This window comes from Armigeres subalbatus, chromosome 2, assembly GCF_024139115.2.
Source record: "Armigeres subalbatus isolate Guangzhou_Male chromosome 2, GZ_Asu_2, whole genome shotgun sequence".
NCBI lineage: Eukaryota > Metazoa > Arthropoda > Insecta > Diptera > Culicidae > Armigeres > Armigeres subalbatus.
The window spans coordinates 120082241-120092501 of record NC_085140.1 but is presented as its reverse complement, the minus strand read 5'-3'; the positions used below and the strand labels follow the sequence as shown (position 1 = coordinate 120092501).

Sequence of the window (10261 nt, the reverse complement as noted above, 5' to 3'; positions counted from 1 at the left end):
TCGCAAATTAATTGATTACTTCGATTAATCGATTCATCGTTGTAATAATCGAATAATTTTGAATCGATTATTATCCAACGATCAATCGATTCAATAATCGACAGGAATCGAGAGTAATCGATTAGTAACTATACTAATCGATTAATCGGGATTTTACGACATCTCTAACTCCGACGGGAATCTCTAGATATTTCGACTAGAATACCGATGGGAGCCTCCAGGGATCATGAAGGGAATCCACCAGAGATTTTGGAGGGAATATTTCAGGAATTCCAACGGAAAAATTTCAAGGATTCCGACGAGAATGTACCAGGGATTCTTCACTCTCCAGGAATTTCGACGGGAATATTTCAGGAATTTGAAGGGGAATATTCCAGGGATTTCGTCGAAAACCCTCCAGGAATTCCAATATGATGGTTCCAGGTATTTCATGAGCAATGTTCCAGGGATGAAGACGCATATCGTCGAAGGATTCCGAAGCAATCCGTCGAAGAACTTCGAAGCAAATCGTCGAGCGACTCCGAATTAATCCTTCAGTTATTTCGAAAAGAATCCTCCAGCGATCCCGAAGGGAATCCTCCAAGAATGTTGAAGCAAATCGTTGAGGGATTCCGATGCAAATCATCAAAGGATTTCGAAGCAAATCGTCGAATGGTTCCAAAAAAATTTCGTTAAGGGACTCTGAACAAAATCTATGAGAAATTCTAAAGTAAACCGTCGATGTATTCCGAAACGAAACGTCGAATGATTCTGAAGCAATTCTTCGCGGGATTCCAAAGCTAATCGTCTGCCGGATTCCTTATCCATCGTCTAGAGATCCCAACGCAGATCATTTGCAAAACGTCGAGAGACTCCAAATAAAATCTTCAAATGATTACGAAGCAAATCGCCGAAGGATTCTGATTTGTCAAGGAATTCCTAAACCAATCTTAAAACGAATCTGGAGATATTCCGGAGCAAATCAACAAGAGATTCTAAAGCAAATCCTCCATGGATTTTAAAGGGTATTTTTCACAGATTCCCAAGGGTATTGCTTAACAATACTGGAAAGAATCCAGTAGGAATTCTTCTGGATTACGATTGGAATACTTCGATGAATCCGAAAAGAATTCTTTAGTGATTGAAGTGAGAATTCTTCTCGGATTCTGATGAGAATCCTTCTCGGATGCTGATGGGAATCTTTCTCAGAATTCAGAAACAAGCTATTTTTTCTTCCACTCATTTCATTAAGTATGATAGAGTGAATATGATAGATAACTCTTTAGTCTTCAAACTTTTTCGGTAATTCATTATGCTATATGTTGAAAACTGATATCACTGCTAACTAATTTATCAAATCCTAGGGGGGGCTAATTTTTTTCTAGGGAGGGCTTAGCCCCCCCCCCCCTAGCCCCCCCCCTTATTTACGCCAATGATCTTCTCTTATTTTGTTTGGAAAATATGTAAATATGCGTGTGATTTTTAAGTGTTGCAGATAATTTTTAATATTCTGGTAAGTAAAAACATACTAACATGCAGCAACAGAAAAAAATAAAAATCAAATAAATTTTCAGAAAATTAGTGGGACAAATTAACGTTAGCTTGATTTTTTTTTCAATGGTGACTGTTAAGCGTAGAACGGCAGTACAAGTACTTGCAGTTTTCATGCGACGCGTGCTTAGGACTATCTTGGGTGAAGGATGAACCACAAGCTCGCCAAACTCTATGGAGAAACCAATATTCAGAACGTGGCAAAAACTGAAAGGATACGATGGGCAGGGCATGAATAGCGAATGATTCATTGTTTAACGTGTAGATATTTACAAAATAAATAATCATCAATATAAAGGGTTCACTGTAAATTATTTTAGAAAATTGACAAAATTATAACACATAAGTTGTTCCTTTTCGAGCTTCATGCTAGATTCGAGAGATATACTGGATGGAGTATTTTGGCGAACTTCTTCCCACGCAAAATTGATTGACAGAAATAAATCTTAGCATTAACAAAATTATTTGAAGGCAGAACGTGTGATAAATCGATTTATCGAATTTTCAATTTTTTCTAGCCTTATCGTCTTATCATAACATTTTTGCTTGCAAAGACATGAACTGAACAAATATGAAACAGCTCGAATCGATCTCTCCACTTTTTGTGCGATGCAGAAATAATCGATGATTTCCTGACACATGCCTACGACAATTTCTATCCTGAAATCGGGACTCACCACCCTGACTCTTGAGCCTGGCAGTGCACTGTTATTATTTTGTTCCTATTATTTAGTACATCAGAGTAAACGATTCCATTTAAACATTCATTACTCTAACTATAATAGGAAATACTTAGCAAATTAATTATTAACGGCTGATTGTAGACGGCTATAGACGCATCAGGAATAAAATGTTTTGTCATTCCAACTTCCCAATGTAGATCAACAATCTTTAAAGGGAAGCACCTTTTTTGGCTCAATTCAGTTCAGTCCAATATGATTGACCACAAAGTGTTCAACTTGTTCAACAACCTTTGCACGTCAAACATCCGAATCGAACTCGGTCAAGGATGGTGCCGACTCTACCCCAGCAACACGATCAGAAATCTGGTTCTACCCTTCACACTGAGCGCACTAACTTCATACGTCGGTATTTCGATAAGCGTCAGCAATTGGTCGGTTTTTGTGCAGCACGCCGCCGACCTCAGCACTGTTCTGAGGTATTCATCCTTGAATTCTGGCAGTATGTTCGCTGATGTGTGGTTTGCGATGCAACGTGGAAAATGCTACAAACTTGCGGAAAAATTGTTGCATTTCGATCGCAGCTACAGCCTAATGATGAACACGTGGCCAATCGAAACCAAAGCATCGAGCACGAGAGCTCAAATAGTGTTTCTCACAGTCAGCTATGTTACAATAATGGCCACCTATATCGCGGCATTCATCTGGTTTGTTTTCGGAACTTACTCCAAGATACTCATCATTTGTTGCGTATTCGTCGGATTTCACTTCACGTCGCAACAGCTGTTTGCTGTATTCTTTGTCGAACACGTAACCGAGAGGTACCATTTGCTAGGTGAAGCGGTGCAGCTTAATCGCAGCCAAAAGATACTGCTAGAATCGCTTAAATTGAATGACCAACTGAGCAGTATCCAGCAACTGATTTCTGAAGCATTTGGGATGTACTGGTTGGTTAGTTTGTTGATTACGTTCCTCAATACGGCAATTGTATTTTACAACGGTGTGATTTCCCTGTCACAGGGAATCCCAGTTGCTATTGTTTTGGTGGAGACGAGTAACATAGCACCTACAGTGATTCTGTTCTACTTAACAATGAAATCGTTCGACAGATTGATCGAGAAGGTAAGATGATGTTGAATCCTATCACCAATTAAGTTAACTAGACTGGTCCAGTCTAGCATAAAAGAAAAGGATTGCAGCGTAATCGGTTGTTGCATAAGCAGGCCCATTTAGTTTGAAGTTTATATCCGAGCTGCGACTGAAGTCCCCATACTATAAACTACAACAAATGATAGAACTGACATTTTCAGAGAATATTCTTTTCACCCAAAGACAAGATCCTGGAGTTTTTTTTAGGTATTACCAGACTAAGACCGAAGTGGCCTGTGCAATACATAAAAGTATTCTCCATTCGGCTCGGTCCATGGCTGCACTGGGCTCATTCACAAATTACATAACGCAAAAAAACACAGATTTGAACCCCCACCCACCCCTCCGTGACTTTTTTGTAACATTTCCCTCATACCCACCCACCCCCATCTGTGACGCATAACGTCTTACTAAAATTTCACAAAAATGATAAATTGGTATTTTTAGTGAACTCTTCCTTAACTTCCTTCATAGTACATAATAATACTGACAAATTTGAATTTAAATAGAAATTGCGTTTTTTATATTATTTTATTATCATAAATGTTACCCGTAACAGAACTTAACAAACCCACCCACCCTCTAGACAAATCGTAACATTTTGTAACGCAGTATTGTGTACCCACCCACCCCTTGATGCGTTATGTAATTTGTGAATGAGCCCTTCGCCAACCACGCAGTCTGCGGAGGGTCCGCAAATCGTCCTCGACCTGATCGATCCACCTTGTCCGCTGTGCACCTCGTCTTCTTGTTCCCGTCGGATCGTTGTCGAAAACCATTTTCACCGGATTACTGTTCGACATTCTGGCTACGTGCCCGTCCCACAGCAGTCTTCCGATTTTCGCGGCGTAAACGATGGATGGTTCTCCCAACAGCTGATGCAACTCGTGATTCATTCGCCTCCTCCAAGTACCGTCCGCCATCTGCACCCCACCATAGATGGTACACAGAAATTTTCTTTCAAAAACTTCCAGTGCGCGTTGGTCCTCCACGAGCATTGTCCAGGTCTCGTGTCCGTAGAGAACTACCGGTCTAATAAGCGTTTTGTAGATAGTCAGTTTGGTACGGCGGCGAACTCTATTCGATCGGAGCGTTTTGCGGAGTCCAAAGTACGTACGATTTCCTGCCATGGTGCGTCTCCGAATTTCTCTGCTGATATCGTTATCGGCGGTCACCAGTGAGCCCAAGTACACGAATTCTTCAACCACCTCGTTTCGTCACCACCAATAGAAACTCGTGGATGGGTGGCTTACATTGACCTCTTTTGAGCCTCTTCCTATCATGTACTTCGTCTTCGACGTGTTGATGACTAGTCCAATCCGTTTAGCTTCGCTTTTCAGTCTGATGTAGACTTCCTCCATCCTCTCAAAGTTACGTACCATGATATCAATGTCGTCGGCGAAACCAAATAACTGGACGGACTTCGTAAAAATCGTACCACTCGTGTCTATTACAGACACGAAAGACCATCACCTTGCCGTAACTCTCTGAGAGTTTCGAAGGGACTCGAGAATGCCCCTGAAACTCGAACTACGCACATCACCCGATCCATCGTCGCCTTGATCAACCGTATCAGTTTATCCGGAAATCCGTTTTCGTGCATTAGCTGCCATAGCTGGTCTCGATCGATTGTATCATATGTGGCTTTGAAGTCGATAAATAGATGATGTGTGGGCACGTTGTATTCGCGGCATTTCTGCAATACCTGACGTCTGTGGTCTGTGGTAGAACGTTCACCCATAAATCCCACCTGGTACTGCCCCACGAACTCTCTTGCAATTGGTGTTAGTCGGCGGCATAAAATTTGGGAGTGTACCTTGTAGGCGGCTTTCAGCAATGTGATTTCGCGGTAGTTGCTACAATCCAGCTTATCGCCTTTTTTGTAGATGGGACACACGCCACCTTCCATCCACTCCTGCGGCAGAACCTCATCCTCTCAAACCTTGGTAATTACCCAGTGCAACGCTCTAGCCAGTGCCTCACCACCGTGTTTAAACAGCTCTCCTGGTAGTTGCTCAACTCCAGGGTCTTTGTTGTTTTTCAACCGGCCGATCTCCTCCTGGATTTCCTGAAGATTCGGAGTGTAAAGAATGGCTATTTCATCACATGAAAAATCTCACTGTCCCATCCGGGGGGATAGAAATTGATTTTGCACCACAGTTACATTATGTATCTAACAAATCATAATCGTTATTCGAAACATGGGCAATATTGACCATCTCCACAATATTGATCTTAATATTGTTGATTCATACCTTCTGAACTAAGGCGAAACATCCAAATTTTTGGTATTTTTTATTCAATTTCAAATGCTAAGGATCATAGGATCTGATATTCCATGTAGGTAAAGAACTTTTCAAATGCTTTTTTTGGTACTGGATGGTGGAGGGATCTCTGGAAGTTTAGCTTCGAGAAGTGTCCGGTATTTGGAGGTGTCCACCGCTGGAGAATCTCCGCTATGTATAAAAAATATTAATTAACATTTCAATATGCAATGAATAAATAGAGAACTTATTTGTTTATTGTTTTTTTAAGGAACGAACATTTAAACACGCCGTAACGTCATTTCAATACTCCGATGTAGAAACATCACTAGAAGGATACTTGGTACAGTTTTACAATTATTTTCATTGAAAACAAATTACAAACCTAATGATTTTACATTGTTTTTCAGAATTTCATGGACGTGATCAATCTGAAACTGATGTCGGAATTCCCCCGCATAACCGCTTGCGGACTTTTCACAATTGATTTGCAAGTGTTTAATAATGTAAGTTCTTGCTGTTTCTCTTTATTCAACCTGAGAATAATTTTACTTCACAGACGTTTGCAGCTATCGTCACTTACATCATGATATTGTTCCAGTTTAAAGATTTCGAAAAACATTAAATGTGACATTCTTGAATACTTAATCTAATTAAATATATCTTATCGTTTTACTAAAAATCTCATTCAAAATCTTAATAATAGTAATAAAAGTTGTTTGCTGGTTTATGGAAATCATAGTAGTTCTCATTCGGATGCAGCCTGTTCCACTCACGAATCTTCTGACGCTCTCGTTTTTTCGCTTGCTGCATTTTGTAGACAAACAACGGACGAAATATGATTGTATGCCCTTCGACCGACGTTGCAAACAGTATGGAAACGGTCAGTACCTGAGGAGTAGCACAAAGGTTATAATTGACTGAACCAATAAACAAATTGTTTTACCATTAGGATCACTAGAAACGACTTCATAATTGCCAGATTCACGATTGCAGACTATCACTCATCGTTTAGCACATATCTTACTCTCCAACACGTGCGCCAATATATATAGAAATGTCAGATAAACAACGCCTGACAAACAACATCTAGAAAACAAACTCTTAGAATTTTCTCCATAAATATTTTACGTCTGCTGTCGATTAAGATGCCTAGATGACTGATCAGTCACGATCCTGATTTGATCATTTGTAGACAACACCCACAAGAAGTGATAAATGATGGCACACATGCGGAAATGATATAACTACGATTGTAACATCTAACACAATGAGAGAATTTTGGATTTATTAGTATCGTATTTCATAACACTTATAAGATCAATTTATATACCTTTAAATATATAAGAATGGAATGATGTCGTCAACGAATAAATAATAACAGGCTTTAATCTACAGCACTAGTTTTTCAATTAGAAGTATTTCCTAAAAAGAATAAGAGGGTGATAATAGACAGAAAGATCCGAAAAACTGCATATTTCTACATTTGGATGAAACATCTAACGATTAATAACCTTAGATGTACCACGCGCCTCCACATGCATCTACGTACTGTCTATTCCAAAACGATCATCCGTGGAGCGAGAGTATGCTTTAAGTGAGCCAAAGGCACTCCTTTCTATATTATCGTTTTGGAATGCGAAAGACTCATTGTGATAAAATACAATATTCCGATGTATATAATCAAAATAATAAAAAGGATTGTATCAGATTGAAGATCACATAACTTTCGTTGTAACTATGGGGACTTAATAATGACCTCTCGGAAAAACCTGCCTAATATTGTCCAAATAATGCGCAGTAGCTTATCAGCTCGATAGCAACTACTACAAACGCTTTTTTTCAGCTCATTTTTCGTTTCAGCACGAAAGGTAAGCGCGATGCTTCCAATACAATGCTGATTTTTGGGATTATCACATGTTACGATCAACTCTTGGCATGTTTCGGTATGTCTGGCATCCAGTAACTGTGGAACCTAAGCCTGAGGCGATTGTTCCATCCCGAGGAATACGGAACCTTCCATAAAAAAGATTCTCAAACAAGTGTTCCAATTGGGTCCTAAAATGAAGAATCGAAATTCGATTTTCTTTCAAGGAACGAAGAAGGTAATCATTCTAAACGTGTCAGTTTTTCTTTAGACTCAAAAATCGAAAAGAACATTGTTTAATTTGAAATTGAAAAATAGATGAAAAATGCTTCCTCGACATTTTCAGTCTTGTTTGACGTACGGATTCAAACGCACTAGCAAAACACCGCAGGGCACTTGACTCAACCTTTGACAGTTAATATATAGAGATGAGTGACGTTTAGCGCTCGCACACTAATGTGCAATTCGTCATGTGTAAAAACATGTTTGTTTTCCTTTTGCTCATAACCTTAAAAATACTCGGGTCATCACAATGATTTCAAAAGAGTCAAAAAATATATGGAAATATACTCATTTTTACCCAATCTTTGCTGAGTAGCACCATCTAGGAGTGTTTGTTTTCCTTTTATCGCCACTCACACATTCGGACGTGAGAATCTCAATGGGGCTGACGTTTTGGGCTGATGGTTCATTCGTTCTGAAATGTTGCACAGCCCAAAATTTGCCTTAAAATGTCTTAAACACAAAAATATTATTTTTACTGATTTAGAATTTTACCAGAATTTTTATAACAACGGTACAAGTATTCTTGACCGATGCACTATCGTTTGCAACCATAAACGAGGTAGGGCTTTAGGACCCAATTGTGCTCAAAATCGATAGAAATTATCTCTATTAAAAATCTACCTATAATTATAGTTCTGGCTTTGGACAACTCAAGGTCGATCGCAATCAAGGTAATCGCGGTCAATGTAATCGCATGTCAAACTTAAACTAAGGAACTTAACTCACATGGGTACAATTCTTCCATAAATGGAAACGAATTGGCTCACCATATGACTTCTTTGGTCCTGAACCAGCTGTTCCAATGTCTTGTATTGTTGGGCCAAGCTTTCAAATAGCTCATGGGCTACAAATAAGCACAAACGGCATTGACATACGGCAAGCATACTTTCGACGGATACATTATCTTACAATCTACAATAAACATAAGACAAAGCATGTACTCTCAAAATATTATCGGTTACAATGTCGCAAACTTTAATGTGCAACAACCCTTTTTGATTCATATTCCGAATACTTAAGCACATTTTTCACTTCGTTGGTCTTTATGGCACATTAATTAAACTATTTTTAATAGATCAATTGCTTCCATCGGGTAGCGAAAGAATATACCTTTTATGATTGTGACTATCAATACTAATTGATTTTATTCTGCTAAACTTTGTCTCAAATGCCGAACACGTATAGACAAAATTGTCTCAAATTCCGAGCATCATCTTAAATGCACTAGAATGTAAAATTTCAGCGTTATTCCATTGGTGGACAATTGAACCGTTTGTTTGATAAACTGCATATGTAACATTTTTGGCCAAAATGATATTTTTATATATTCTGAGTTCTCGTCAATTTTCTCAAGAGATGTGGGAGTAAAACCGGATTTCGCAAAATGTAATTTTTGTGATATCATCATATTTCATTACCGAAAATTATATCAGTCATATCTAGTGATGATGGTAATATTGAAACAACATATGAAATACATATCTTGGTACTTGGGAACAAGTTTTGAGCGTACCTATTATGGCTACGGTGATAATTCGGTGCCTGGTGGATTCACTTTATGCGACAGGGTGTATGAAACTACAGAAAAAATATTTTAAGCATGTTGTCTTCTGTGAACTTGTTGACGAGCTCGGTGGTCTAGTGGCTATCGCTTCTGCCTTATAAGCAGGAGGTCGTGGGTTCAATTTTAGGCTCGTCCCTTTCCTACTTTGTATAGTTCTTTCTGTGTTTCACGTTATACCAAAACAATTCCTACTATTATAACCTTCCACACAATCCCACAACCTCCCGTGGTCGAGAGGTCGTAGAGTTCTCTGCATCTTTCTTAAGTAGGTGTCCAACAAACCATCCTTCCCCTTCCTCAGCATTCGCAAGGACGTGGCCAGGATAGATCTCGACTATTGGAGAGTGCGTTCCTTCCATCTAAGAGATAGTGATTAGTCCCAAATCAATATCTGTGGTAACGGGTGAAAGTGATACTACTCTCATACCACAGTCTTAGCTTGTACCATCTACGAATTTGTGCGAACTGCTAAATGCTAATGCTCGATTGAAGTTATTCAAGTCAGGCGATTTAGTGGGCCACTTGAGTATCACACAAAATTTTCAATATGGGCCAGTGATAAATATGAGTGGAGACTGGATGAAACCTGTGGAGAACTATGACATTCCTTATAACATACGCGAGCCATCACGTATGGACTGGGAAGCCGGAGGAACAAAAACGGGAGCAGGAATCTTCGGCCCTGGGATATCGATCTCAGTGGCAATGGGAAACTATCCAACGGTGTTCCAAGCGGAGATTTTTGCTATAATGTGCTAATATCTATGTAGAGAAGAAATATAGATATGCAAATATTTGTATCCTCACAGATAGTCAAGCGGCACTCAAAGCATTTAGTAGCTTTAAATTATGTACATCAAAACTTGTCTGGGACTGCATTCTTTCATTGCGCAAAGTGTGCCAAGAGAACTCCCATAAATCT

General features: G+C 39.2%; 1 long non-coding RNA gene across 1 annotated transcript; it reads right to left on the bottom strand.

Moving 5' to 3' along the window:
• Window positions 1-6130: 6130 nt before the first annotated feature.
• On the bottom strand, window positions 6131-7022 carry LOC134210744 (uncharacterized). The gene is made up of 3 exons (XR_009978853.1): window positions 6957-7022; window positions 6570-6885; window positions 6131-6514 (listed from the first exon to the last, which is right to left on the bottom strand). It is a non-coding gene; the product is annotated as an uncharacterized LOC134210744 (long non-coding RNA).
• Between the last annotated feature and the right edge of the window lie 3239 nt (window positions 7023-10261).